Below are 26498 nucleotides of genomic sequence, written 5' to 3' on the forward strand. Positions count from 1 at the left end.
CAAGAGACTTGTCTTCACATCAACATCCTGAAACTAGGGGCCATATACAATGCCCTACGTCAAGCGGAGACCTTACTTCGCGACCAACCGGTTCTGATCCAGTCAGACAACGTCACCGCAGTGGCTCATGTAAACCGCCAAGGCGGCACAAGGAGCAGAGTGGCGATGGCACAAGCCACCAGAATTCTTCGCTGGGTGGAGAATCACGCAAGCGCACTGTCAGCAGTGTTCATTCTGGGAGTGGACAACTGGGAAGCAGACTTCCTCAGCAGACACGACCTACATCCGGGAGAGTGGGGACTTCATCAGGAAGTCTTTGCACAGATTACAAGTCGGTGGGAACTGCCACAGATAGACATGATGGCGTCCCGGCTCAACAAAAAGCTACAGAGGTATTGCGCAAGGTCAAGAGACCCTCAGGCAGTAGCTGTAGACACCCTAGTGACACCGTGGGTGTTCCGGCCGGTCTATGTATTTCCTCCTCTTCCTCTCATACCCAAGGTGTTAAGGATAATAAGACAAAGAGGAGTGAGAACAATCCTCATTGTTCCAGATTGGCCACGGAGGACCTGGTATCCGGATCTGCAGGAAATGCTCACAGAAGATCCGTGGCCTCTTCCTCTAAGACAGGACCTGTTGCATCAGGGGCCCTGTCTGTTCCAAGACTTACCGCGGCTGCGTTTGACGGCATGGCGGTTGAATGCCGGATCCTAGCAGTGAAAGGCATTCCGGTTGAGGTCATCCCTACGCTGATAAAGGCTAGGAAGGATGTAACGTCAAAACATTACACCGTATATGGTGAAATTATGTTTCTTGGTGTGAGGCCAGGAATGCTCCTACGGAAGAATTCCATCTGGGCCGTTTCCTTCACTTCCTACAAACTGGAGTGAATTTGGGCCTAAAATTAGGCTCTATTAAGGTCCAGATTTCGGCCTTATCCATTTTCTTTCAAAAAGAATTGGTTTCTCTTCCAGAAGTTCAGACTTTTGTAAAAGGAGTGCTGCATATTCAGCCTCCTTTTGTGCCTCCGGTGGCACCTTGGGACCTTAACGTGGTGTTAAGTTTTCTAAAATCACACTGGTTTGAACCACTTAAAACGGTGGAGTTAAAATATCTCACATGGAAGGTGGTCATGTTATTAGCCTTGGCTTCGGCTAGGCGAGTGTCGGAATTAGCGGCTTTGTCACATAAAAGCCCATATTTGGTGTACCATGTGGATAGAGCGGAATTGCGGACCCGTTTTCAATTCCTACCAAAAGTGGTCTCATCTTTTCACATGAACCAACCTATTGTGGTGCCTTTGGCTACGCGTGACTTGGAGGATTCCGAGTTACTTGATGTGGTCAGGGCTTTGAAAATTTACGTGGCCAGGACGGCTAGAGTCAGGAAAACTGAAGCGCTGTTTGTCCTGTATGCAACCAACAAGATTGGTGCCCCTGCTTCAAAGCAGGCTATTGCTCGCTGGATTTGTAACACGATTCAGCAAGCGCATTCTATGGCTGGATTGCAGTTACCGAAATCGGTCTAGGCCCATTCCACGAGGAAAGTGGGCTCTTCTTGGGCGGCTGCCCGAGGGGTCTCGGCACTACAGCTGTGTCGAGCTGCTACTTGGTCAGGTTCAAACACCTTTTCAAAATACTATAAGTTTGATACCCTGGCTGAGGAGGAACTCATGTTTGCTCAATCGGTGCTGCAGAGTCATCCGCACTCTCCCGCCCGTTTTGGAGCTTTGGTATAATCCCCATGGTCCTTACGGAGTCCCCAGCATCCTCTAGGATGTTAGAGAAAATAAGATTTTAAACCTACCGGTAAATCTTTTTCTCGTAGTCCGTAGAGGATGCTGGGTGACCGTCCCAAGTGCGGACTACTTCTGCAATACTTGTATATAGTTATTGCTTCAATAAGGGTTATGTTAGAGTTGCATCAATCCTGCACTGATGCTACAGTATGTTGTTTTTTCGTACTCATAACTGGGTAGTTTATCACAAGTTATATGGTGTGATTGGTGTGGCTGGTATGAATCTTGCCCTGGATTAACAAAATCCTTTCCTCATACTGTCAGTCTCCTCTGGGCACAGTTTCTCTAACTGTGGCATAGAGGGGCATAGAGGGAGGAGCCAGTGCACACCCAGAACTAAAGTCTTTCTTAAAGTGCCCATGTCTCCTGCGGAGCCCGTCTATCCCCATGGTCCTTACGGAGTCCCCAGCATCCTCTACGGACTACGAGAAAAAGATTTACCGGTAGGTTTAAAATCTTATTTTCTACTTTATTCTTTTCTATCCTAGTTTATTACGACCAACTTTCATCCAAGGAGTTTGATATTCTACTACCTGCATGCAATTTAAATTGCTTAAATTGTTTATATGGTTGATTTGTCCTTCACAATCCATAATCTGCAACTTGGATGTACTTGTGTCATTGAAAATCTTATAATAAAAATGTTTATATATTGAAAAAAAAAGTTATAAGACATATGCCTACCTACTAAATGGGGTAAAATTAGGGGATTCTGTACTGGAAAAGGACTTAGGTGTCCTCATAGATAGCAAGCTAAGCAGTAGTACCCAAAGTAGGACTGCAGCAAAGAAGGCTAATAAGATATTAGCATGCATAAAACGGGGTATTGATGCTAGGGACGAGAGTATTATACTCCCGTTATATAAATCACTAGTGAGGCCACACCTTGAATACTGTGTACAGTTCTGGGCACCGTACTACAAAAAGGATATCCTGGAGCTTGAAAAGGTACAGAGGAGGGCGACCAAACTAATTAAGGGCATGGAGATGATGGCATACAAGGAAAGGCTTGAAAGACTAGGCATGTTTACATTGGAAAAGCGGAGACTAAGAGGGGATATGATCAACATCTACAAATATATAAGGGGACAATACACAGAGCTTGCGTGGGACCTGTTTCTGGTTAGATCAACACAGAGGACTCGTGGACACTCGCTCAGGTTAGAGGAGAGGAGATTCCGCACAATACAGCGTAAAGGCTTTTTCACGGTAAGGACAATACGTGTTTGGAATTCCCTGCCCGAGGGAGTTGTAATGGCGGAATCTGTCAACACCTTTAAGAATGGGTTAGATAAATTCCTATTGGATAAGGATATCCAGGGGTATGGTGCATAGTCATGCATTATAATTACTATAAATAGGGATAAAATGCAATGGCTGACAGCAGCATCAGTCAGACATTTTAGTAAAATCATCATGCATAGGACACCACAAATAGGTTGAACTCGATGGACAATTGTCTTTTTTCAACCTCAGATACTATGTTACTATGTTACTATGTAATATTTGAAGAAACAAAATAAAATAAAGCTATGTATTGGGTTTCACTAACAAGCACATTGGAAGACTTGACTACTGTTAAAAGACATGCATTACATGGTATAGAGCCACAAACCACAATGTAGTAAAATAAAAACAAACTTACATGTGTATCAAACCTATGTGAGGCTTACATTGATAGTGCAAGATCAACACTCTATCAACTGTGCAAACTAGACTGCACATAAATGCCATAAAATTTATCTGAGATTTTAGTAAATAAGGCCTGTTGCTGTCCGGGTCACACAGCCGTCACGGCCCCGCCCCCATACGGTCCGGTCATGTCTGCGTTGTCCTGACTGTGCCCCCAAAATGGCGGCACAACGCCGCTGGCCCGACTCCTCCTGCCCAGTGACCGCCTCTACCTGTCAATCAGGCAGAGGCGCTCACTGGGCAGAGATGCTGATCGCATCTCTGGCATGTGCCGGTGCACTGTGGCACCAGCACACACGCACTTCAGACCTGATCTCCTGTTGTGTGAATATGCACAGCAGGGATCAGGTCTTAATTAGGCCCTATATACAGCTGTCAGTAAAGCAGGGATGTGCTGCTGCCAGTGAGGCAGGGATGTTCTGCTGTCAGTGAAGCAGTGATGTGCTGCTGTCAGTGAAGCAGTGATGTGCTGCTGTCAGCGAGGCAGTGATGTGCTGCTGTCAGCGAGGCAGGGATGTGCTGCTATAAGTGAGGCAGGGATGTGCTGCCGTCAATGAGGCAGGGATGTGCTGCCGTCAATGTTGCAGGGATGTGTTGCTGTCAACGTTGCAGGGATGTGCTGCTGTCAGTGAAGCAGGAATGTGCTGCTGCAGTGAGGCAGAGATATGCTGCCCACTATCTCCCTATCACCCCTGCCTGAGTCGCACACTTTCCCTGTCACCCCTGCCTCAGTTACCCACTATCTCCCAGTCACCGCTGCCTCAGTCAACCACTATACCTGCGACCCCTGCCTCAGTCTCTCACTGTCCCTGTCACCCCTGCCACAGTCATCCACTATCTCCCTATCATCCCTGCCTTATTCATTTATTATCCCTGTCACCCACTTTCTTCCCATACTTACCCAACCCCTTCCTATCACCCCTCCCTCAGTAACCAACTATCTCCCTGTCACCCCTGCCTAAGTCACCCACTATCACTGTCACCCCTGCATCAGTCACCCACTATCTCCCAGTCACCCCGGCTTCAGTCACCCACTATATCCCACTCATACATGCTTCAGTCACCCACTATCTCCCAGTCATCCCTGCCTCAGTCACCTACTGACACCAGTGCAGATATTTCTGCTGCAGCCTCTCCACTCTCCAGCGTGAACGTCCTGACGACTGAGGAAATCTGCTTCCCAGTTGAGGACTCCGGGAATGAACACTGCCGATATTGCTGGCAGATGACGTTCTACCCAACTGAGGATTTTTTTATACTTCCAGCTTTGCCATGCAGTTTCGAGTGCCGACTTGATGATTTGTGTACACTACCGTGGTGGCGTTGTCCGATTGTACTTGAACAGGCCTGTTCTGTACTAGAGGCAGGGCCAGTATCAATGAATTGAACACTGCCCGCAATTCCAGAATGTTTATCGGGAGGAGAGATTCCTCCCTGGTCCACCGATGGTGAAGGGTCGTCATCACGGCCATGACCTTGGTGAATTTCCGAGGTGCCGTTGCCAAACCAGAAGGCAGGACCTGAAATCCAAAAACTAACCAGGCACAACACTGCTTAGCTTCCAACATCAGATGAGATTGGACATATCCAGTGTGATGCGGCTGTAGATGATTTTTGCTGTTTCTAACTTCTACATCAATGAATAAGTTTCAAAATAGAATGCATCAAGAGAACGGTGTTGGTAGTATAAAACTACCTACAGCACCTGGTATTCCCAGGTGGTCTCACATCCAAGAACAAACCAGGCCTAAGATCAGGTGATATTGGGCATATACAGTGTGGTGTGGCTGTAGATGAGCTTAGTGGTTTCTGTTAGAGTTCTTCTACTTCTAACTACTAGTACATAAATGAATAAGCGGCCGATTTATTAAACCTGGTGGAATGATAATTTGCATGGTGATAAAGTACCAGCCAATCAGCTCCTAATTGCCATGTCACAGGCTGGGTTTGAAAAATGACAGTTAGGAGCTGACTGGCTGGTACTTTATCACCTTGCACTTTATCAGTTCACCAGGCTTAATAGATCTGCCCCAATGTTTCAAAATGGAATGCATCAAGAGAACGGTGTTGGTATTGTAAAAATACACACAGCTCCTGGTATTTCCTGGTGGTCTCCCATCCAAGTACTAAAACCAGGACCAACACTGCTCAGCTTCCATGATCAGGAGAGATTGGGCAAATCCAGTGTGCTGTGGCTGTAGATGAGCTGGTGGTTTCTGTTAGAGCTTTTCTACTTCTAACTTCTGGTACATAAAAGAATACATGTAAAAATTAAATGTACCAAGAAAAGGGTGTTGGTAGTTTAAAAACACCTAAAGAATCTGATAATACATGGATGGGAGACTGCTTGGTAGTAACAAAGTCCAATACTGCTTTGCTTCAAAGATCAAATGAGATTGGGCATATCCAGTGTGGTGTGGCTTTAGATAAGCTTTGTGGTTTCTGTTAGAGCTCTTCTACTTCTAACTACTGGTACATTAATGAATATGTATAAGGTTGTAGTTTATCCAATATGCCTTTACTACCTTACCTTACCCCCCACCTCCCCCCCCCTTCCTTTGTTCTCTCCTCGTGTGTGCGTTATTTGTTTTCTCATACGTCCTAGAGGATGCTGGGATCACATTAAGAACCATGGGGTATAGACGGGATCCGCAGGAGACATGGGCACTTTAAGACTTTCAAAGGGTGTGAACTGTCTCCTCCCTCTATGCCCCTCCTCCAGACTCCAGTTTTAGAATTGTGCCCAGTGAGACTGGATGCACTACAGGGGAGCTCTACTGAGTTTCTCTGAAAAGACTTATGTTAGTTTTTCTTATTTTCAGGGAGGCTGCTGGCAACAGTCTCCCTGCTTCGTGGGACTTAGGGGAGAGAAGTATGACCAACTTCTAGTGAGTTCAATGGCTCTACTTCTGGCTGACAGGACACCATTAGCTCCTGAGGGTGCTGATCGCTGGGTACGCCTAGATGCCCACTCCCGTAGCCTGCCATCACCCCCTTACAGAGCCAGAAGTCAGAAGACAGGCGAGTAGCAGAAGAACAGATGGCATTCTGAGGTACCACGCAGCGAGCGGAATGCTGTGCGCCATGCTCCCACACAAACACAGGCACTGCAGGGTGCAGGGCGTTGGGGGGGGGGGGGCACCCTGGGCAGCATAAATTCCTCACAAAAGGCTGGCAAAAGTGGACATTAGTGCCTGGGCACTGTCCTTACCCCACCAGCGTAATTAATTATTTGTTTCTGAGCGGGACAGAAGCGTGCCATTACAGCGGCGGGGCTTCTTCCTCACCTCACCAGCACATCTATAGAGCGTTACAAGTCTATCACTATAGAGTTTATTATTTCCCAGACTGTGTACTTTTGACGCTGGGTTGTGAGCTGAAAAATCCCATCTGTCCCTCTGACAGATTTACTGTAGGTCTATCCCCCATAAGCCGATGTGTCTGTGGGTACTTGGTACATGTGTGTCAACATGTCGGTGGCTGAATGTTTTTCCCAAGAGGAAACTATATTAGGAATGCAGACATATGATGGTGGCCCTGTTGGCACCACCAATAACTGACTGGGTGAAAGTTTCAGTAATATCAGAGTGAGGTTGGATAAATCTGTGTCCCAGACACAGACGTAGAGAAAAGATGTGATGTTCATGGCTATGCTTCTTTTCCCTCAGGCCCCGCAATAATGTTATTTTGCCCAGTTACTACACACTGATACTGACTCGGATACTGATTCCTATGTCGACCATAATATTTCCTGATTAGATCCAATATTGGCAAGGAGCATTCAGTACATGATTGTGGATATTAAGGACATATTAACATCACTGAGGACCCTGCTGTTCCTGACAAAGGGGTCTATATGTATGTATATATATAGATATATAATGAAAGCTGATGTAACGTTCCTCCATCTCTGTTTGAGAAAGTCTGGGCCAGCTCGACAAGATGGTTTCAAATCCCCAAAAGGTTTCCGGTTGTTTATTCATTTCCTGCCGCGGACAGAATAAAGTGGGAAACACCCCCTGTTCTGCATGGGGCCCTGCCACAAATCCAGCGGATCGTATGCAGGAAGCTACATTATTTCTAGTTATGTAACCACGGGTACATTACTTAGACCTGCCATTACATGCGCATGGGTGAGTAGTAGTATTCAAGAATTGGTCGAATACCTTGTCATCCGATATAGATATCCTGGAGACATGGGATGCACATTACGTTGGATCATATCAAGGACACTGCAGCATACTTACGACTGCAAGGGATATAGGACTCTTGAGTTCACGGGCCAATTTCATGGCAGTCTCGGATAGGAGGGCATTGTGGATTCACCAAGGGAATGCTGATGCTGACTCCAAGAAGAAAGGGAGTCTCTTCCCTATGAAGGTGAAGCCTTGTTTGGCGACGGCCTAGTTAATTTGATCTCGGCAGCTCCCGCAGGTAAGTCAACCTTCTTGCCCTATGTTCCCTCTCAACGGATGAAGACGCATCATTATCTAACGCAGTCATTTTGGCCCAATAGATATGCAAGAAGTTAAGATTCCCCTTTCTTTGCAGGTAGAGGAAGGAGAAGAGGGAAGAGGTCTGTAGCCTCTTCAAGATCGCAGGAGCAGAGATCGTCCTCTGCTTCTGCCAAATCCACTGCATGACGCTGGGGCTCTCTTGCAGGAGCCCACACCAGTGGGGGCACGTCTAAAACACTTCAGTCAGTTCTGGAATAATTTGGACCTGGACTCGTGGGTTTTACAAATAGTGTCCCAAGGGTACAAACTGGGGTTTCAAGACGTTCCCCCTCACCGATTGTTCAAATCGGCCTTAGTCAGCAGGGAGAAGGCTTTTATTCAAGCCTCTTCGTGGTCCCGAAGCCGGAAGGCTCAGTCAGACCAATCTGAAATCTGAAATCCCTCAATTTCTACCTAAAGAAATTCAATTTCAAGATGGAATCTCTCAGGGTAGGGATCTCCAGTCCGGAGGAAGGAGATTTCATGGTTTTGGTAGACATAAGGATGCCTACTTACATGTTCCGTTTAGCCACTGCATCAAGCTACCTGAGGTTTGCAATTCAGTATTGTCATTACCAATTTCAGACGTTGCCGTTTGGTCTCTCCACGGCTCCAAGGATTTTCACCAGGGTGATGGCGGAAATTATGGTTCTCCTTCGCAAGCAAGGAGTCACAATTATCCCGTACTTGGATGATCTCTTGATAAAGGCGAGATCCAGGGACCAGTTGTTGCAAAACATTGCACTCTCCCTGACAGTTCTTCAACAACATGGTTGGCTCCTAAACTTGCCAAAATCGCAGTTGGTCCCAATGACGCGGTTGTTGTTTTTGGGAGTGATACTGGACACAGAAGAGGTTTTCTTCCAGTGGAAAGGCTATGGAGATCCAGAGTCTGGTCAAACAAATTCTGAAACCAGCAAGAGTGTTAATCCATCAATGCATTCGGTTGCTGGGGAAGATGGTTACGGCCTACGAGGCCATTCAGTTTGGCAGGTTCCATGCTAGAGTGTTCCAGTGGGACCTGTTGGACAAGTGGTCCGGATCCCACCTACACATGCACCGGAGGATAATCCTATCTTCCAAGACCAGAATATCACTCCATTGGCGGCTGCACAGTTCTCACCTCCTAGAGGGGCGATGGTTCGGGATCCAGGACTGGATCCTAGGGACCACGGATGCAACCCTCCGAGGCTGGGGAGCAGTCACACAGGGGGAAAACATCCAAGGAAGATGGTCAAGTCGGGAAAGTTGTCTCCACATAAATGTTCTGGAGTTAAGGGCCATTTAATAACTGCAGACACAGTACGCACTGGGACGGGTGCCCTGCATCCTCTACGGACTAAGAGAAAAGGATTTACCGGTAGGTATTAAAATCCTATTTTCTCTAACGTCCTAGAGGATGCTGGGGACTCTGTAAGGACCATGGGGATAGACGGGCTCCGCAGGAGACATGGGCACTTTAAGAAAGACTTTAGTTCTTGGTGTGCAGTGGCTCCTCCCTCTATGCCCCTCCTCCATACCTCAGTTTGATACTGTGCCCAGTGGAAACTGTGTGCTTTTCAGGAGCTCTCCTGAGCTTTCTGACAGAAAGTATTTTGTTAGGTTTTTAATTTTCAGGGAGCACTGCTGGCAACAGACTCCCTGCATCGAGGGACTGAGGGGAGAGAAGCAGCCCTACTCTCTGAGTTGCAAGGTCCTGCTTCTTAGGCTACTGGACACCATTAGCTCCAGCGGGATTGGTACGCAGGATCTCACCCTCGCCGTCCGTCCCAGAGCCGCGCCGCCGTCCCCCTCGCAGAGCCGGAAGATAGAAGCCGGGTGAGTATGAGAAGAAAAGAGACTTCAGCGGTGGCAGAAGACTTCATGATCTTCACTGAAGTAATGCACAGCACTGCAGCTGTGCGCCATTGCTCCCATACACCTCACATACTCTGGTCACTGTAAGGGTGCAGGGCGCCCTGGGCAGCAATATAAACCTCTTTTTGCCAAAAATATAACATATATACAGCTGAGCACTGTATATATGTATGAGCCCCCGCCAATTTTACAGTTTAAGCGGGACAGAAGCCCGCCGCCGAGGGGGCGGGGCTTCTCCCTCAGCACTCACCAGCGCCATTTTTTCTCCACAGCACCGCTGAGGCAGCTCCCCAGACTCTCGCCTGCTGAAACCACGGTAGACAAGAGGGTTGAAAAGAGGGGGGGGGGCACATAATTCGGCGCAAATTACATACAGCAGCACTACTGGGCAAACATTAAGTTACTGTGTTATTCCTGGGTTATATAGCGCTGGGGTGTGTGCTGGCATACTCTCTCTCTCTGTCTCTCCAAAGGGCCTTGTGGGGAAACTGTTTTCAGAAAAAGCATTCCCTGTGTGTGTGGTGTGTCGGTACACGTGTGTCGACATGTCTGAGGAAGAAGGCTATATTAGAGAGGAGCGGGAGCAAATTAATGTGGTGTCTCTGCGACAGCTGATTGGATGGATATGTGGAATGTTTTAAATGCTAGTGTAAACTCAGTGCACAAAAGATTAGACAAGGCTGAAGCTTTGGGACAGTCAGGGTCTCAACCCATGCCTGATCCTATGTCGCAGGGACTGTCAGGGTCTCATAAGCGCCCACTATCCCAGATTGTTGACACAGATACTGACACGGATTCTGACTCCAGTGTCGATTACGATGATGCAAAGTTACAGCCAAAATTGGCAAAATCCATTCGATATAGGATTATGGCAATAAAAGATGTTTTGCACATCACAGAGGAACCCCCTGTCCCTGACAAGAGGGTACATAAGTACAAGGGAAAGAAGCCTGAGGTAACCTTTCCCCCCTCACACGAGCTGAACGAGTTATGTGAAAAAGCCTGGGAATCTCAAGATAAAAGACTGCAGATTTCCAAAAGGATTCTTATGGCGTATCCTTTCCCATCAATGGATAGGTTAAGATGGGAATCCTCCCCTAGGGTGGACAAAGCATTAACACGCTTATCCAAGAAGGTAGCCCTCCCGTCCCAGGATACGGCTACCCTCAAAGAGTCTGCTGACCGCAAACAGGAGATAACCCTGAAGTCCATTTATACACATTCGGGTACCTTACTCAGACCGGCAATTGCGTCGGCCTGGGTGTGTAGTGCTGTAGCAGCATGGACGGATACCTTATCTGAGGGGATGGATACCCTAGATAAGGATACTATTTTATTGACCCTGGGGCATATAAGAGATGCTGTCCTATATGTGTGTATGCAAAGTACAGGTGGTGCTGCAGGGCTCACACCCTTTTACTTGTCTTGTAGAGCAACTCTGGAGCTGTTATTGGATCCATCTGCTGCAGGCCTTCCCCCAGGAATGCTTGCACTAGTTGTTGCATTTGGTTTGTTGTTTGGGGGTGCTTCAGTATTAGGCAGCCTTCTGCCCTCCCATGTTCATCTGAAAATATGTGTTCTCCCTGCAGTTGTTGTCCCCAGATGAGAGTTCCCTTGTGCTGCCTCAGTTGAATCTCCTTTACATGACAGAGATGTGCCTGAGCAGCGGCCCTCCCCAGCCCTATCCCAAGTCATACTTATTTTGCATAGGATATACCATGGTCATGAAGATTGTTCTCCCAGGGTGAGGTTCATTGATTGCATTCTGGGTATGCTGACCCCTGTGATTTCCACAAATGTGGGAAACTCGACTGCATTATTTGTGGTAGTGGGGGACTGTGTTTGTTCTTTCCTCTGGTCAGCTCTGGTAAAAGTCAGATTTATTTGTCTCAGATCTTCCTCTAGCCTTGTTCTTCTATCGAGAGTTTCCTTGTGCTGCCTCAGTTGGATCTACTTCACTTGACAGGGGGGTGCCCGAGCAGCGACCCTCCCCAGCTCTAGCCCAACTCCTACTTACCTGCCAGGTGAGATACTATGATCATGAAGTTGCTTCTCCCAGGACAAGGATCACCCAGGTACAATGCAAAGCTTGAATGCTTCAGGGGCTGGGGCATAGCCAACATGAGCCCCACACCGAAGTAGGGTGGAGGTGTTTAATGCGAACTAGGGGTCATCCAAGCGCCGCAAAAGGCCGCCATGCCCTGCACGCCCCTTTTCTCTTTTCATATGCAGACGAGGGTTGAAGCCAACTTTGACCCACTGCTTGGATGACATCACCATATGCAAATCCATCTGCTGCAGGCCTTCCCCCAGGAATGCTTGTACTAGTTGTTGCATTTGGTTTGTTGTTTGGGGGTGCTTCAGTATTAGGCAGCCTTCTGCCCTCCCATGTTTATCTGAAAATATGTGTTCTCCCTGCAGTTGTTGTCCCCAGATGAGAGTTCCCTTGTGCTGCCTCAGTTGAATCTCCTTTACTTGACAAGGGAGGCATTTTGGATTTTTTCTTTGGGTACCCTTACACCTGATGGTCTGAATGAGAGCATCGAACTGAACAACATTGGCAGTCTCTGAAGATTTTTTCTATTGATTTACCTAATATATTATTTATTGAATATCCATTTATTGTATGTTTAATAAATAAACAAAATTATTAGAAGTAGCTATTTTGGAAACAGCTTTCCTCTTAGGATCAAACTGTATAATCCTGTTGTGTGTGTTCCTTTAAAGTTCTTTAGTAAAATCCACTAGTAATGATGAACATCAGATTTCTTCCTCCATCCTCTTTTTACACTTTCTCTTGGTTCTATATATATATATTTTTCTATTTTTATTTTTTTCCCCTCCTTCTCCCAAAAGGCCCCCCTCCCTCCCCCCCCCTCCCTGTTTTAAATTTTAAAATCTTTAAATATTTAAATCTTCGAATCCTTAAATTGTCTGTTTAATATTTATTTTTTCTTCAATTCTTTTTGTTGTTTAAACAGCAATGTAGTTATTCCAGGGGTTAAAATAATGAAATATAGAAATAATATTAACAAAAATTAAAGGTAAAAATGAATTGATAGAATGATCCCATTAAAAGTAAATAAATAATATGGATGTTAAGCTGAGCAGGTTGGATTCGAACATGGGACTAGCTGCATAGAGTGCAGGTGATGTTTCCCCTGCGCCACAAGAACTGCTTTAGTAGTGGCATGGATTTATGTTACCCTAAAAGGTTTTATATAAGTAAATGGGGATCCTTAGTGCTGAGTCTCTGAATTATGTATATGTGATTATAGATATGAGGTATTGATTGAAAGATTATAGGTTAATCTGTATATAGATTATATATGTTCTGTTATTTTTTAAACCACCTTGTTGCTTATTTTATTATTATTTTTAATCACCATGTTGCTTATTTTTATATTATGAAATGCCTTTATATGTGCAATTGCAATTAGAAAGTTGTTCCATATGTGAGTCATTACATGTATGCATCCAATTAGTACATGTATGTATCCAATCAACTAATTAGTAATGCTATTGGTCCGGTGCATTTTAAAAAGAGCCTGCTAGGCTGCTGATGTATCCTCTGACGAAACCGCTCTTGGATAACAGCGGAGAAACGCGTAAGTAAGGTGATTACCGGACACTCTGATTGCTGAGATATAAGCCCGTTCATGAACGAGCTACATCACGGCGGACGTCTGATGTAAAGACAGCGGTGAAGGGGAAAAAGCAATTTGAGACCGAGCAAAAGGAGGTCTCTACCCCACGGCAGGGAGAAATATCCCGACCGCGAGTGCCAATAAGATCCAGCCACGGTTAACGGGGGTCGTAGCATACCGCTGTGTTTCACCAACCATCACAGCGCTCTCCCCCTGTTTTCTTTCATTACTCACGTGAGTTACATATGAACTTTAACTGCAGTTAATAAGAGGCGTTGGTTACAACTGTTGCTGTTCATCCACAAGAAGGAATTTAATGTATCAATTACAATTGGAAAGTAACGATTAAATTACAACAGCTGTATCCAGGAGGATTTTTTGGACACTTTAATAAACATTCCGTTGTCATCAAGGGCAATATGAAATAGATCCTGATTACATTTAGATATGGATAGTGGTGCCTATATATGTTGACTCCATTGTATTTTATTGAATGTGGGTTTCTTCTGTCTATATATATTTTTTAAAAATAAAGAGCTTGTATATTTTATTTTTTGCGCTCCCTTGATAACAAGTGTGATTATCTTTAAAATTTGGTTTATTATTGGTAGAACAGTACTACCTATGGGAGCAGCATTTTATAATATATGGTGAAAATTAATAGATGTATAAAGATTAAATAAGCAACAAATTGGTGAAATAGATACGTTTTGATAGGAGCGCTGGGTTCTATATATATATATTGACATTTGGTTATATATATGTATAGACTTTATAAATTCTTGACAGAGATGTGCCTGAGCAGCGGCCCTCCCCAGCCCTATCCCAAATCATACTTATTTTGCATAGGAGATACCATGGTCATGAAGATTGTTCTCCCAGGGTGAGGTTCATTCATTGCATTCTGGGTATGCTGACCCCTGTGATTTCCCCAAATGTGGGAAACTCGACTGCATTATTTGTGGTAGTGGGGGACTGTGTTTGTGCTTTCCTCTGGTCAGCTCTGGTAAAAGTCAGATTTATTTGTCTCAGATCTTCCTCTAGCCTTGTTCTTCTTTCGAGAGTTTCCATGTGCTGCCTCAGTTGGATCTCCTTCACTTGACAGGGGGGTGCCCGAGCAGCGACCCTCCCCAGCTCTAGCCCAACTCCTACTTACCTGCCAGGTGAGATACTATGATCATGAAGGTGCTTCTCCCAGGGCAAGGCTCACCCATTGCACTCTGGGTGTGCTGCTCCTGCGGTTTCCCCAAATGTTGGACACTTGACTGCATAATTTGTGTTTCCCCTGGTCGGCTCTCGTATAATTCAGATCTCTTTGTCTCAGGTCTCTCTCCAGCCTAGTTTGCTGTCTGTTTCCACTTCTCTTTTCTTGAGTTGCTCCCTTCTATGCCCTTGCGCACTATCCTGACTTCTCCCGTCTGCTTACTTTGTGCCTTCCAACGCACAATGCAAACTACAGGTAGTGCTGCAGGGCCCACACCCTTTTACTTGCCTTACAGAGCAGCTCTGGAGCTGTTACAGTGCCCAGCTGCTGCAAGAAATCAGCTTGAATGCTTCAGGGGCTGGGGCATAGCCCCACACCGAAGGAGGGTGGAGGTGTTTAATGCGAACTAGGGGTCATCCAAGCGCCGCAAAAGGCCGCCATGCCCTGCACGCCCCTTTTCTCTTTTCATATGCAGACGAGGGTTGAAGCCAACTTTGACCCACTGCTTGGATGACATCACCATATGCAAATCCATCTGCTGCAGGCCTTCCCCCAGGAATGCTTGCACTAGTTGTTGCATTTGGTTTGTTGTTTGGGGGTGCTTCAGTATTAGGCAGCCTTCTGCCCTCCCATGTTCATCTGAAAATATGTGTTCTCCCTGCAGTTGTTGTCCCCAGATGAGAGTTCCCTTGTGCTGCCTCAGTTGAATCTCCTTTACTTGACAGAGATGTGCCTGAGCAGCGGCCCTCCCCAGCCCTATCCCAAGTCATACTTATTTTGCATAGGAGATACCATGGTCATGAAGATTGTTCTCCCAGGGTGAGGTTCATTCATTGCATTCTGGGTATGCTGACCCCTATGATTTCCCCAAATGTGGGAAACTCGACTGCATTATTTGTGGTAGTGGGGGACTGTGTTTGTTCTTTCCTCTGGTCAGCTCTGGTAAAAGTCAGATTTATTTGTCTCAGATCTTCCTCTAGCCTTGTTCTTCTATCGAGAGTTTCCTTGTGCTGCCTCAGTTGGATCTACTTCACTTGACAGGGGGGTGCCCGAGCAGCGACCCTCCCCAGCTCTATCCCAAATCCTACTTACCTGCCAGGTGAGATACTATGATCATGAAGGTGCTTCTCCCAGGGCAAGTCTCACCCATTGCACTCTGGGTGTGCTGCTCCTGCGATTTCCCCAAATGTGGGAAACTTGACTGCGTAATTTGTGTTTCCCCTGGTCGGCTCTGATTTCCCCAAATGTGGGAAACTTGACTGCATTATTTGTGGTAGTGAGTGACTGTGTTTGTGCTTTCCTCTGGTCAGCTCTGGTAAAAGTCAGATTTCTTTGTCTCAGATCTTCCTCTAGCCTTGTTCTTCTTTCGAGAGTTTCCTTGTGCTGCCTCAGTTGGATCTCCTTCACTTGACAGGGGGGTGCCCGAGCAGCGACCCTCCCCAGCTCTAGCCCAACTCCTACTTACCTGCCAGGTAAGATACTATGATCATGAAGGTGCTTCTCCCAGGGCAAGGCTCACCCATTGCACTCTGGGTGTGCTGCTCCTGCGATTTCCCCAAATGTGGGAAACTTGACTGCATAATTTGTGTTTCCCCTGGTCGGCTCTCGTATAATTCAGATCTCTTTGTCTCAGGTCTCTCTCCAGCCTAGTTTGCTGTCTGTTTCCACTTCTCTTTTCTTGAGCCGCTCCCTTCTATGCCCTTGCGCACTATCCTGACTTCTCCCGTCTGCTTACTTTTTGCCTTCCAACGCACAATGCGAACTACAGGTAGTGCTGCAGGTCCCACACCCTTTTATTTGCCTTACAGAGCAGCTCTGGAGCTGTTACAGTGCCCAGCTGCTGCAAGAAATCAGCTTGAATGCTTCAGGGGCTGGGGCATAGCCAACATGAGCCCCACACTGAAGGAGGGTGGAGGTGTTTAATGCGAGCTAGGGGTCATCCAAGCGCCGCAAAAGGCTGCCATGCCCTGCACGCCCCTTTTCTCTTTTCATATGCAGACGAGGGTTGAAGCCAACTTTGACCCACTGCTTGGATGACATCACCATATGCAAATCCATCTGCTGCAGGCCTTCCCCCAGGAATGCCTGCACTAGTTGTTGCATTTTGTTTGTTGTTTTGGGGTGCTTCAGTATTAGGTAGCCTTCTGCCCTCCCATGTTCATCTGAAAATATGTGTTCTCCCTGCAGTTGTTGTCCCCAGATGAGAGTTCCCTTGTGCTGCCTCAGTTGAATCTCCTTTACTTGACAGAGATGTGCCTGAGCAGCGGCCCTCCCCAGCCCTATCCCAAATCATACTTATTTTGCATAGGAGATACCATGGTCATGAAGATTGTTCTCCCAGGGTGAGGTTCATTCATTGCATTCTGGGTATGCTGACCCCTGTGATTTCCACAAATGTGGGAAACTCGACTGCATTATTTGTGATAGTGGGGGACTGTGTTTGTGCTTTCCTCTGGTCAGCTCTGGTAAAAGTCAGATTTCTTTGTCTCAGATTTTCCTCTAACCTTGTTCTTCTTTCGAGAGTTCCCTTGTGCTGCCTCAGTTGGATCTCCTTCACTTGACAGGGGGCTGCCCGAGCAGCGACCCTCCCCAGCTCTAGCCCAACTCCTACTTACCTGCCAGGTGAGATACTATGATCATGAAGTTGCTTCTCCCTGGGCAAGGATCACCCATTGCACTCTGGGTGTGCTGCCCCTGTGATTTCCCCAAATGTGGGAAACTTGACTGCGTAATTTGTGTTTCCCCTGGTCGGCTCTCATATAATTCAGATCTCTTTGTCTCAGGTCTCTCTCCAGCCTAGTTTGCTGTCTGTTTCCACTTCTTTTTTCTTGAGCCCCTCCCTTCTATACCCTTGTGCACTATCCTGACTTCTCCTCCCGTCTGCTTACTTTGTGCCTTACAATGCACAATGCAAACTACAGGTAGTGCTGCAGGGCCCACACCCTTTTACTTGCCTTACAGAGCAGCTCTGGAGCTGTTACAGTGCCCAGCTGCTGCAAGAAATCAGCTTGAATGCTTCAGGGGCTGGGGCATGGCCAACATGAGCCCCACACAGAAGGAGGGTGGGGGTATTTAATGCGAACTAGGGGTCATCCAAGCGCCGCAAAAGGCCGCCATGCCCTGCATACCCCTTTTCTCTTTTCATATGCAGATGAGGGTTCCAGCCAACTTTGGCCCACTGCTTGGATGACATCACCGTATGCAAATCCGTCTTCTGCAGACCTTCCCCCAGGAATGCTTGTACTAGTTGTTGCATTTGGTTTGTTGTTTGGGGGTGCTTCAGTATTAGGCAGCCTTCTGCCCTCCCATGTTCATCTGAAAATATGTGTTCTCCCTGCAGTTGTTGTCCCCAGATGAGAGTTCCCTTGTGCTGCCTCAGTTGAATCTCCTTTACTTGACAGAGATGTGCCTGAGCAGCGGCCCTCCCCAGCCCTATCCCAAATCATACTTATTTTGCATAGGAGATACCATGGTCATGAAGATTGTTCTCCCAGGGTGAGGTTCATTCATTGCATTCTGGGTATGCTGACCCCTGTGATTTCCCCAAACGTGGGAAACTTGACTGCATTATTTGTGGTAGTGAGTGACTGTGTTTGTGCTTTCCTCTGGTCAGCTCTGGTAAAAGTCAGATTTCTTTGTCTCAGATCTTCCTCTAGCCTTGTTCTTCTTTCGAGAGTTTCCATGTGCTGCCTCAGTTGGATCTCCTTCACTTGACAGGGGGGTGCCCGAGCAGCGACCCTCCCCAGCTCTAGCCCAACTCCTACTTACCTGCCAGGTGAGATACTATTATCATGAAGGTGCTTCTCCCAGGGCAAGGCTCACCCATTGCACTCTGGGTGTGCTGCTCCTGCGATTTCCCCAAATGTGGGAAACTTGACTGCATAATTTGTGTTTCCCCTGGTCGGCTCTCGTATAATTCAGATCTCTTTGTCTCAGGTCTCTCTCCAGCCTAGTTTGCTGTCTGTTTCCACTTCTCTTTTCTTGAGCCGCTCCCTTCTATGCCCTTGCGCACTATCCCAGGATAATTATTGTAGCTGGTCTGCGGGTAACAGCTCTCAGATCCACTTCTAGAAAAAATGCAACAATGTAATTTGAGTGACAAACTGCAGAGATGAACCCTTTCTGTGACTGCTGCACAGGGATCACACAAACTCTATTCATAGGGCTGACTTCACTTAGGGGAGATGTTCTCGCACCGCAAAGAAGTGCGAGTATATACCGCACTTACGGTACCATTGGATTTACAGATATTTTCTTGCAATACACTATGGGGGTCATTCTGAGTTGATTGCTCGCTAGCAGTTTTTAGCAGCCTTAAAACGGTGGAGTTAACATATCTCACGTGGAAGGTGGTCATGTTATTAGCCTTGGCTTCGGCTAGGCGAGTGTCGGAATTAGCGGCTTTGTCACATAAAAGCCCATATTTGGTGTTCCATGTGGATAGAGCGGAATTGCGGACCCATCCTCAATTCCTACCAAAAGTGGTCTCATCTTTTCATATGAACCAATCTATTGTGGTGCCTTTTGCTACGCGTGACTTGGAGGATTCCGAGTTACTTGATGTGGTCAGGGCTTTGAAAATTTACGTGGCCAGGACGGCTAGAGTCAGGAAAACTGAAGCGCTGTTTGTCCTGTATGCAACCAACAAGATTGGTGCCCCTGCTTCAAAGCAGGCTATTGCTCGCTGGATTTGTAACACGATTCAGCAAGCGCATTCTATGGCTGGATTGCAGTTACCGAAATCGGTCTAGGCCCATTCCACGAGGAAAGTGGGCTCTTCTTGGGCGGCTGCCCGAGGGGTCTCGGCACTACAGCTGTGTCGAGCTGCTACTTGGTCAGGTTCAAACACCTTTTCAAAATACTATAAGTTTGATACCCTGGCTGAGGAGGAACTCATGTTTGCTCAATCGGTGCTGCAGAGTCATCCGCACTCTCCCGCCCGTTTTGGAGCTTTGGTATAATCCCCATGGTCCTTACGGAGTCCCCAGCATCCTCTAGGACGTTAGAGAAAATAAGATTTTAAACCTACCGGTAAATCTTTTTCTCGTAGTCCGTAGAGGATGCTGGGCGCCCGTCCCAAGTGCGGACTACTTCTGCAATACTTGTATATAGTTATTGCTTCAATAAGGGTTATGTTATAGTTGCATCGGTCCTGCACTGATGCTACAGTATGTTGTTTTTTCGTACTCATAACTGGGTAGTTTATCACAAGTTATACGGTGTGATTGGTGTGGCTGGTATGAATCTTGCCCTGGATTAACAAAATCCTTTCCTCATACTGTCAGTCTCCTCTGGGCACAGTTTCTCTAACTGTGGCATAGAGGCGCATAGAGGGAGGAGCCAGTGCACACCCAGAACTAAAGTCTTTCTTAAAGTGCCCATGTCTCCTGCGGAGCCCGTCTATCCCCATGGTCCTTACGGAGTCCCCAGCACCCTCTACGGACTACGAGAAAAAGATTTACCGGTAGGTTTAAAATCTTATTTTCTACTTTATTCTTTTCTATCCTAGTTTATTACGACCAACTCTCATCCAAGGAGTTTGATATTCTACTACCTGCATGCAATTTAAATTGCTTAAATTGTTTATATGGTTGATTTGTCCTTCACAACCCATAATCTGCAACTTGGATGTACTTGTGTCATTGAAAATCTTATAATAAAAATGTTTATATATTGAAAAAAAAAGTTATAAGACATATGCATTCAATATTTGAAGAAACAAAATAAAATAAAGCTATGTATTGGGTTTCACTAACAAGCACATTGGAAGACTTGACTACTGTTAAAAGACATGCATTACATGGTATAGAGCCACAAACCACAATGTAGTAAAATAAAAACAAACTTACATGTGCTAGAGCTGGGGAGGGTCGCTGCTCGGGCAGCCCCCTGTCAAGTGAAGGAGATCCAACTGAGGCAGCACAAGGGAACTCTCGAAAGAAGAACAAGGCTAGAGGAAAATCTGAGACAAAGAAATCTGACTTTTACCAGAGCTGACCAGAGGAAAGCACAAACACAGTCCCCCACTACCACAAATAATGCAGTCGAGTTTCCCACATTTGTGGAAATCACAGGGGTCAGCATACCCAGAATGCAATGAATGAACCTCACCCTGGGAGAACAATCTTCATGACCATGGTATCTCCTATGCAAAATAAGTATGATTTGGGATAGGGCTGGGGAGGGCCGCTGCTCAGGCACATCTCTGTCAAGTAAAGGAGATTCAACTGAGGCAGCACAAGGGAACTCTCATCTGGGGACAACAACTGCAGGGAGAACACATATTTTCAGATGAACATGGGAGGGCAGAAGGCTACCTAATACTGAAGCACCCCCAAACAACAAACAAAATGCAACAACTAGTGCAAGCATTCCTGGGGGAAGGCCTGCAGCAGATGGATTTGCATATGGTGATGTCATCCAAGCAGTGGGTCAAAGTTGGCTTCAACCCTCGTCTGCATATGAAAAGAGAAAAGGGGCGTGCAGGGCATGGCAGCCTTTTGCTGCGCTTGGATGACCTCTAGCTCGCATTAAACACCTCCACCCTCCTTCGGTGTGGGGCTCATGTTGGCTATGCCCCAGCCCCTGAAGCATTCAAGCTGATTTCTTGCAGCAGTTGGCACTGTAACAGCTCCAGAGCTGCTCTGTAAGGCAAATAAAAGGGTGTGGGACCTGCAGCACTACCTGTAGTTCGCATTGTGCGTTGGAAGGCAAAAAGTAAGCAGACGGGAGAAGACAGGATAGTGCGCAAGGGCATAGAAGGGAGCGGCTCAAGAAAAGAGAAGTGGAAACAGACAGCAAACTAGGCTGGAGAGAGACCTGAGACAAAGAGATCTGAATTATACGAGAGCCGACCAGGGGAAACACAAATTATGCAGTCAAGTTTCCCACATTTGGGGAAATCGCAGGAGCAGCACACCCAGAGTGCAATGGGTGAGCCTTGCCCTGGGAGAAGCACCTTCATGATCATAGTATCTCACCTGGCAGGTAAGTAGGAGTTGGGCTAGAGCTGGGGAGGGTCGCTGCTCGGGCACCCCCCTGTCAAGTGAAGGAGATCCAACTGAGGCAGCACAAGGAAACTCTCGAAAGAAGAACAAGGCTAGAGGAAGATCTGAGACAAAGAAATCTGACTTTTACCAGAGCTGACCAGAGGAAAGCACAAACACAGTCACTCACTACCACAAATAATGCAGTCAAGTTTCCCACATTTGGGGAAATCACAGGGGTCAGCATACCCAGAATGCAATGAATGAACCTCACCCTGGGAGAACAATCTTCATGACCATGGTATCTCCTATGCAAAATAAGTATGATTTGGGATAGGGCTGGGGAGGGCCGCTGCTCAGGCACATCTCTGTCAAGTAAAGGAGATTCAACTGAGGCAGCACAAGGGAACTCTCATCTGGGGACAACAACTGCAGGGAGAACACATATTTTCAGATGAACATGGGAGGGCAGAAGGCTGCCTAATACTGAAGCACCCCCAAACAACAAACCAAATGCAACAACTAGTACAAGCATTCCTGGGGGAAGGTCTGCAGAAGACGGATTTGCATACGGTGATGTCATCCAAGCAGTGGGCCAAAGTTGGCTGGAACCCTCATCTGCATATGAAAAGAGAAAAGGGGTATGCAGGGCATGGCGGCCTTTTGCAGCGCTTGGATGACCCCTAGTTCGCATTAAATACCTCCACCCTCCTTCTATGTGGGGCTCATGTTGGCCATGCCCCAGCCCCTGAAGCATTCAAGCTGATTTCTTGCAGCAGCTGGGCACTGTAACAGCTCCAGAGCTGCTCTGTAAGGCAAGTAAAAGGGTGTGGGCCCTGCAGCACTACCTGTAGTTTGCATTGTGCATTGTAAGGCACAAAGTAAGCAGACGGGAGGAGAAGTCAGGATAGTGCACAAGGGTATAGAAGGGAGGGGCTCAAGAAAAAAGAAGTGGAAACAGACAGCAAACTAGGCTGGAGAGAGACCTGAGACAAAGAGATCTGAATTATATGAGAGCCGACCAGGGGAAACACAAATTACGCAGTCAAGTTTCCCACATTTGGGGAAATCACAGGGGCAGCACACCCAGAGTGCAATGGGTGATCCTTGCCCAGGGAGAAGCAACTTCATGATCATAGTATCTCACCTGGCAGGTAAGTAGGAGTTGGGCTAGAGCTGGGGAGGGTCGCTGCTCGGGCACCCCCCTGTCAAGTGAAGGAGATCCAACTGAGGCAGCACAAGGGAACTCTCGAAAGAAGAACAAGGCTAGAGGAAAATATGAAAAAAAGAAATCTGACTTTTACCAGAGCTGACCAGAGGAAAGAACAAACACAGTCCCCCACTACCACAAATAATGCAGTCGAGTTTCCCACATTTAGGGAAATCACAGGGGTCAGCATACCCAGAATGCAATGAATGAACCTCACCCTGAGAGAACAATCTTCATGACCATGATATCGCCTATGCAAAATAAGTATGATTTGGGATAGGGCTGGGGAGGGCCGCTGCTCAGGCACATCTCTGTCAAGTAAAGGAGATTCAACTGAGGCAGCACAAGGGAACTCTCATCTGGGGACAACAACTGCAGGGAGAACACATATTTTCAGATGAACATGGGAGGGCAGAAGGCTGCCTAATACTGAAGCACCCCCAAACAACAAACCAAATGCAACAACTAGTGCAAGCATTCCTGGGGGAAGGCTGCAGCAGATGGATTTGCATATGGTGATGTCATCCAAGCAGTGGGTCAAAGTTGGCTTCAACCCTCGTCTGCATATGAAAAGAGAAAAGGGGCGTGCAGGGCATGGCGGCCTTTTGCGGCAATTGGATGACCCCTAGTTCGCATTAAACACCTCCACCCTCCTTCGGTGTGGGGCTCATGTTGGCTATGCCCCAGCCCCTGAAGCATTCAAGCTGATTTCTTGCAGCAGCTAGGCACTGTAACAGCTCCAGAGCTGCTCTGTAAGGCAAGTAAAAGGGCGTGGGCCCTGCAGCACTACCTGTAGTTCGCATTGTGCGTTGGAAGGCACAAATTAAGCAGACGGGAGAAGTCAGGATAGTGCGCAAGGGCATAGAAGGGAGCGGCTCAAGAAAAAAGAAGTGTAAACAGACAGCAAACTAGGCTGGAGAGAGACATGAGACAAAGAGATCTGAATTATACGAGAGCCGACCAGGGGAAACACAAATTATGCAGTCAAGTTTCCCACATTTGGGGAAATCGCAGGAGCAGCACACCCAGAGTGCAATTGGTGAGCCTTGCCCTGGGAGAAGCACCTTCATGATCATAGTATCTTACCTAGCAGGTAAGAAGGAGTTGGGCTAGAGCTGGGGAGGGTCGCTGCTCGGGCACCCCCCTGTCAAGTGAAGGAGATCCAACTGAGGCAGCACAAGGGAACTCTCGAAAGAAGAACAAGGCTAGAGGAAGATCTGAGACAAAGAAATCTGACTTTTACCAGAGCTGACCAGAGGAAAGCACAAACACAGTCCCCCACTACCACAAATAATGCTGTCAAGTTTACCACATTTGGGGAAATAACAGGGGTCAGCATACCCAGAATGCAATGAATGAACCTCACCCTGGGAGAACAATCTTCATGACCATGGTATCTCCTATGCAAAATAAGTATGATTTGGGATAGGGCTGGGGAGGGCCGCTGCTCAGGCACATCTCTGTCAAGTAAAGGAGATTCAACTGAGGCAGCACAAGGGAACTCTCATCTGGGGACAACAACTGCAGGAGGTACACATATTTTCAGATGAACATGGGAGGGCAGAAGGCTGCCTAATACTAAAGCACCCCCAAACAACAAACCAAATGCAACAACTAGTGCAAGCATTCCTGGGGGAAGGCCTGCAGCAGATGGATTTGCATATGGTGATGTCATCCAAGCAGTGGGTCAAAGTTGGCTTCAACCCTCGTCTGCATATGAAAAGAGAAAATTGGCATGCAGGGCATGGCGGCCTTTTGCGGTGCTTGGATGACCCCTAGTTCGCATTAAACACCTCCACCCTCCTTCGGTGTGGGGCTCATGATGGCTATGCCTCAGCCCCTGAAGCATTTAAGCTGATTTCTTGCAGCAGCTGGGCACTGTAACAGCTCCAGAGCTGCTCTGTAAGGCAAGTAAAAGGGTGTGGGCCCTGCAGCACTACCTGTAGTTTGCATTATGCGTTGGAAGGCACAAAGTAAGCAGACGGGAGAAGTCAGGATAGTGAGCAAGGGCATAGAAGGGAGCAACTCAAGAAAAGAGAAGTGGAAACAGACAGCAAACTAGGCTGGAGAGAGACCTGAGACAAAGAGATCTGAATTATACGAGAGCCGACCAGGGGAAACACAAATTATGTAGTCAAGTGTCCAACATTTGGGGAAACCGCAGAAGCAGCACACCCAGAGTGCAATGGGTGAGCCTTGCCCTAGGAGAAGCACCTTCATGATCATAATATCTCACCTGGCAGGTAAGTAGGAGTTGGGCTAGAGCTGGGGAGGGTCGCTGCTCGGGCACCCCCCTGTCAAGTGAAGGAGATCCAACTGAGGCAGCACATGGAAACTCTCGAAAGAAGAACAAGGCTAGAGGAAGATCTGAGACAAATAAATCTGACTTTTACCAGAGCTGACCAGAGGAAAGCACAAACACAGTCCCCCACTACCACAAATAATGCAGTCGAGTTTCCCACATTTGGGGAAATCACAGGGGTCAGCATACCCAGAATGCAATGAATGAACCTCACCCTGGGAGAACAATCTTCATGACCATGGTATCTCCTATGCAAAATAAGTATGATTTGGGATAGGGCTGGGGAGGGCTCAGGCACATCTCTGTCAAGAATTTATAAAGTCTATACATATATATAACCAAATGTCAATATATATATATAGAACCCAGCGCTCCTATCAAAACTTATCTATTTCACCAATTTGTTGCTTATTTAATCTTTATACATCTATTAATTTTCACCATATATTATAAAATGCTGCTCCCATAGGTAGTACTGTTCTACCAATAATAAACCAAATTTTAAAGATAATCACACTTGTTATCAAGGGAGCGCAAAAAATAAAATATACAAGCTCTTTATTTTTAAAAAATATATATAGACAGAAGAAACACACATTCAATAAATTACAATGGAGTCAACATATATAGGCACCACTATCCATATCTAAATGTAATCAGGATCTATTTCATATTGCCCTTGATGACAACGGAATGTTTATTAAAGTGTCCAAAAAATCCTCCTGGATACAGCTGTTGTAATTTAATCGTTACTTTCCAATTGTAATTGATACATTAAATTCCTTCTTGTGGATGAACAGCAACAGTTGTAACCAACGCCTCTTATTTACTGCAGTTAAAGTTCATATGTAACTCACGTGAGTAATGAAAGAAAACAGGGGGAGAGCGCTGTGATGGTTGGTGAAACACAGCGGTATGCTACGACCCCCGTTAACCGTGGCTGGATCTTATTGGCACTCGCGGTCGGGATATTTCTCCCTGCCGTGGGGTAGAGACCTCCTTTTGCTCGGTCTCAAATTGCTTTTTCCCCTTCACCGCTGTCTTTACATCAGACGTCCGCCGTGATGTAGCTCGTTCATGAACGGGCTTATATCTCAGCAATCAGAGTGTCCGGTAATCACCTTCCTTACGCGTTTCTCCGCTGTTATCCAAGAGCGGTTTCGTCAGAGGATACATCAGCAGCCTAGCAGGCTCTTTTTAAAATGCACCGGACCAATAGTATTACTAATTAGTTGATTGGATACATACATGTACTAATTGGATGCATACATGTAATGACTCACATATGGAACAACTTTCTAATTGC

The 26498-nt window shown here is 46.8% G+C and overlaps 16 non-coding genes and 3 pseudogenes across 16 annotated transcripts; 10 read left to right on the plus strand and 9 right to left on the minus strand.

The window, feature by feature from the left end:
• The first annotated feature begins 11536 nt into the window (after positions 1-11536).
• LOC134951909 (U1 spliceosomal RNA) lies at positions 11537-11700 on the plus strand. The gene has a single exon (XR_010184561.1). It is a non-coding gene; the product is annotated as a U1 spliceosomal RNA (small nuclear RNA).
• A 2622-nt stretch (positions 11701-14322) lies between these two features.
• LOC134950363 (U1 spliceosomal RNA) lies at positions 14323-14486 on the plus strand. The gene has a single exon (XR_010183296.1). It is a non-coding gene; the product is annotated as a U1 spliceosomal RNA (small nuclear RNA).
• Positions 14487-14638: 152 nt separating this feature from the next.
• Positions 14639-14801, plus strand: LOC134952909 (U1 spliceosomal RNA). The gene has a single exon (XR_010185286.1). It is a non-coding gene; the product is annotated as a U1 spliceosomal RNA (small nuclear RNA).
• Positions 14802-15462: 661 nt separating this feature from the next.
• LOC134950640 (U1 spliceosomal RNA) lies at positions 15463-15626 on the plus strand. Its single transcript, XR_010183524.1, has one exon. It is a non-coding gene; the product is annotated as a U1 spliceosomal RNA (small nuclear RNA).
• A 152-nt stretch (positions 15627-15778) lies between these two features.
• On the plus strand, positions 15779-15999 carry LOC134952134 (U1 spliceosomal RNA; annotated as a pseudogene).
• Positions 16000-16151: 152 nt separating this feature from the next.
• LOC134952486 (U1 spliceosomal RNA) lies at positions 16152-16314 on the plus strand. Its single transcript, XR_010184997.1, has one exon. It is a non-coding gene; the product is annotated as a U1 spliceosomal RNA (small nuclear RNA).
• Positions 16315-16985: 671 nt separating this feature from the next.
• On the plus strand, positions 16986-17149 carry LOC134950868 (U1 spliceosomal RNA). The gene has a single exon (XR_010183711.1). It is a non-coding gene; the product is annotated as a U1 spliceosomal RNA (small nuclear RNA).
• Positions 17150-17301: 152 nt separating this feature from the next.
• LOC134953322 (U1 spliceosomal RNA) lies at positions 17302-17443 on the plus strand (annotated as a pseudogene).
• Positions 17444-18138: 695 nt separating this feature from the next.
• Positions 18139-18302, plus strand: LOC134951340 (U1 spliceosomal RNA). The gene has a single exon (XR_010184098.1). It is a non-coding gene; the product is annotated as a U1 spliceosomal RNA (small nuclear RNA).
• Positions 18303-18454: 152 nt separating this feature from the next.
• Positions 18455-18617, plus strand: LOC134952362 (U1 spliceosomal RNA). Its single transcript, XR_010184904.1, has one exon. It is a non-coding gene; the product is annotated as a U1 spliceosomal RNA (small nuclear RNA).
• A 2075-nt stretch (positions 18618-20692) lies between these two features.
• On the minus strand, positions 20693-20856 carry LOC134950749 (U1 spliceosomal RNA). Its single transcript, XR_010183613.1, has one exon. It is a non-coding gene; the product is annotated as a U1 spliceosomal RNA (small nuclear RNA).
• A 670-nt stretch (positions 20857-21526) lies between these two features.
• LOC134952052 (U1 spliceosomal RNA) lies at positions 21527-21689 on the minus strand. Its single transcript, XR_010184670.1, has one exon. It is a non-coding gene; the product is annotated as a U1 spliceosomal RNA (small nuclear RNA).
• Positions 21690-21841: 152 nt separating this feature from the next.
• Positions 21842-22005, minus strand: LOC134951393 (U1 spliceosomal RNA). The gene has a single exon (XR_010184142.1). It is a non-coding gene; the product is annotated as a U1 spliceosomal RNA (small nuclear RNA).
• Positions 22006-22700: 695 nt separating this feature from the next.
• On the minus strand, positions 22701-22842 carry LOC134953324 (U1 spliceosomal RNA; annotated as a pseudogene).
• Positions 22843-22994: 152 nt separating this feature from the next.
• Positions 22995-23158, minus strand: LOC134951701 (U1 spliceosomal RNA). The gene has a single exon (XR_010184392.1). It is a non-coding gene; the product is annotated as a U1 spliceosomal RNA (small nuclear RNA).
• A 670-nt stretch (positions 23159-23828) lies between these two features.
• Positions 23829-23991, minus strand: LOC134953598 (U1 spliceosomal RNA). The gene has a single exon (XR_010185671.1). It is a non-coding gene; the product is annotated as a U1 spliceosomal RNA (small nuclear RNA).
• Positions 23992-24143: 152 nt separating this feature from the next.
• Positions 24144-24307, minus strand: LOC134951296 (U1 spliceosomal RNA). The gene has a single exon (XR_010184063.1). It is a non-coding gene; the product is annotated as a U1 spliceosomal RNA (small nuclear RNA).
• Positions 24308-24978: 671 nt separating this feature from the next.
• On the minus strand, positions 24979-25141 carry LOC134953530 (U1 spliceosomal RNA). Its single transcript, XR_010185617.1, has one exon. It is a non-coding gene; the product is annotated as a U1 spliceosomal RNA (small nuclear RNA).
• Positions 25142-25293: 152 nt separating this feature from the next.
• Positions 25294-25457, minus strand: LOC134950365 (U1 spliceosomal RNA). The gene has a single exon (XR_010183297.1). It is a non-coding gene; the product is annotated as a U1 spliceosomal RNA (small nuclear RNA).
• Between the last annotated feature and the right edge of the window lie 1041 nt (positions 25458-26498).

This window comes from Pseudophryne corroboree, chromosome 8 (genome assembly GCF_028390025.1).
Source record: "Pseudophryne corroboree isolate aPseCor3 chromosome 8, aPseCor3.hap2, whole genome shotgun sequence".
NCBI lineage: Eukaryota > Metazoa > Chordata > Amphibia > Anura > Myobatrachidae > Pseudophryne > Pseudophryne corroboree.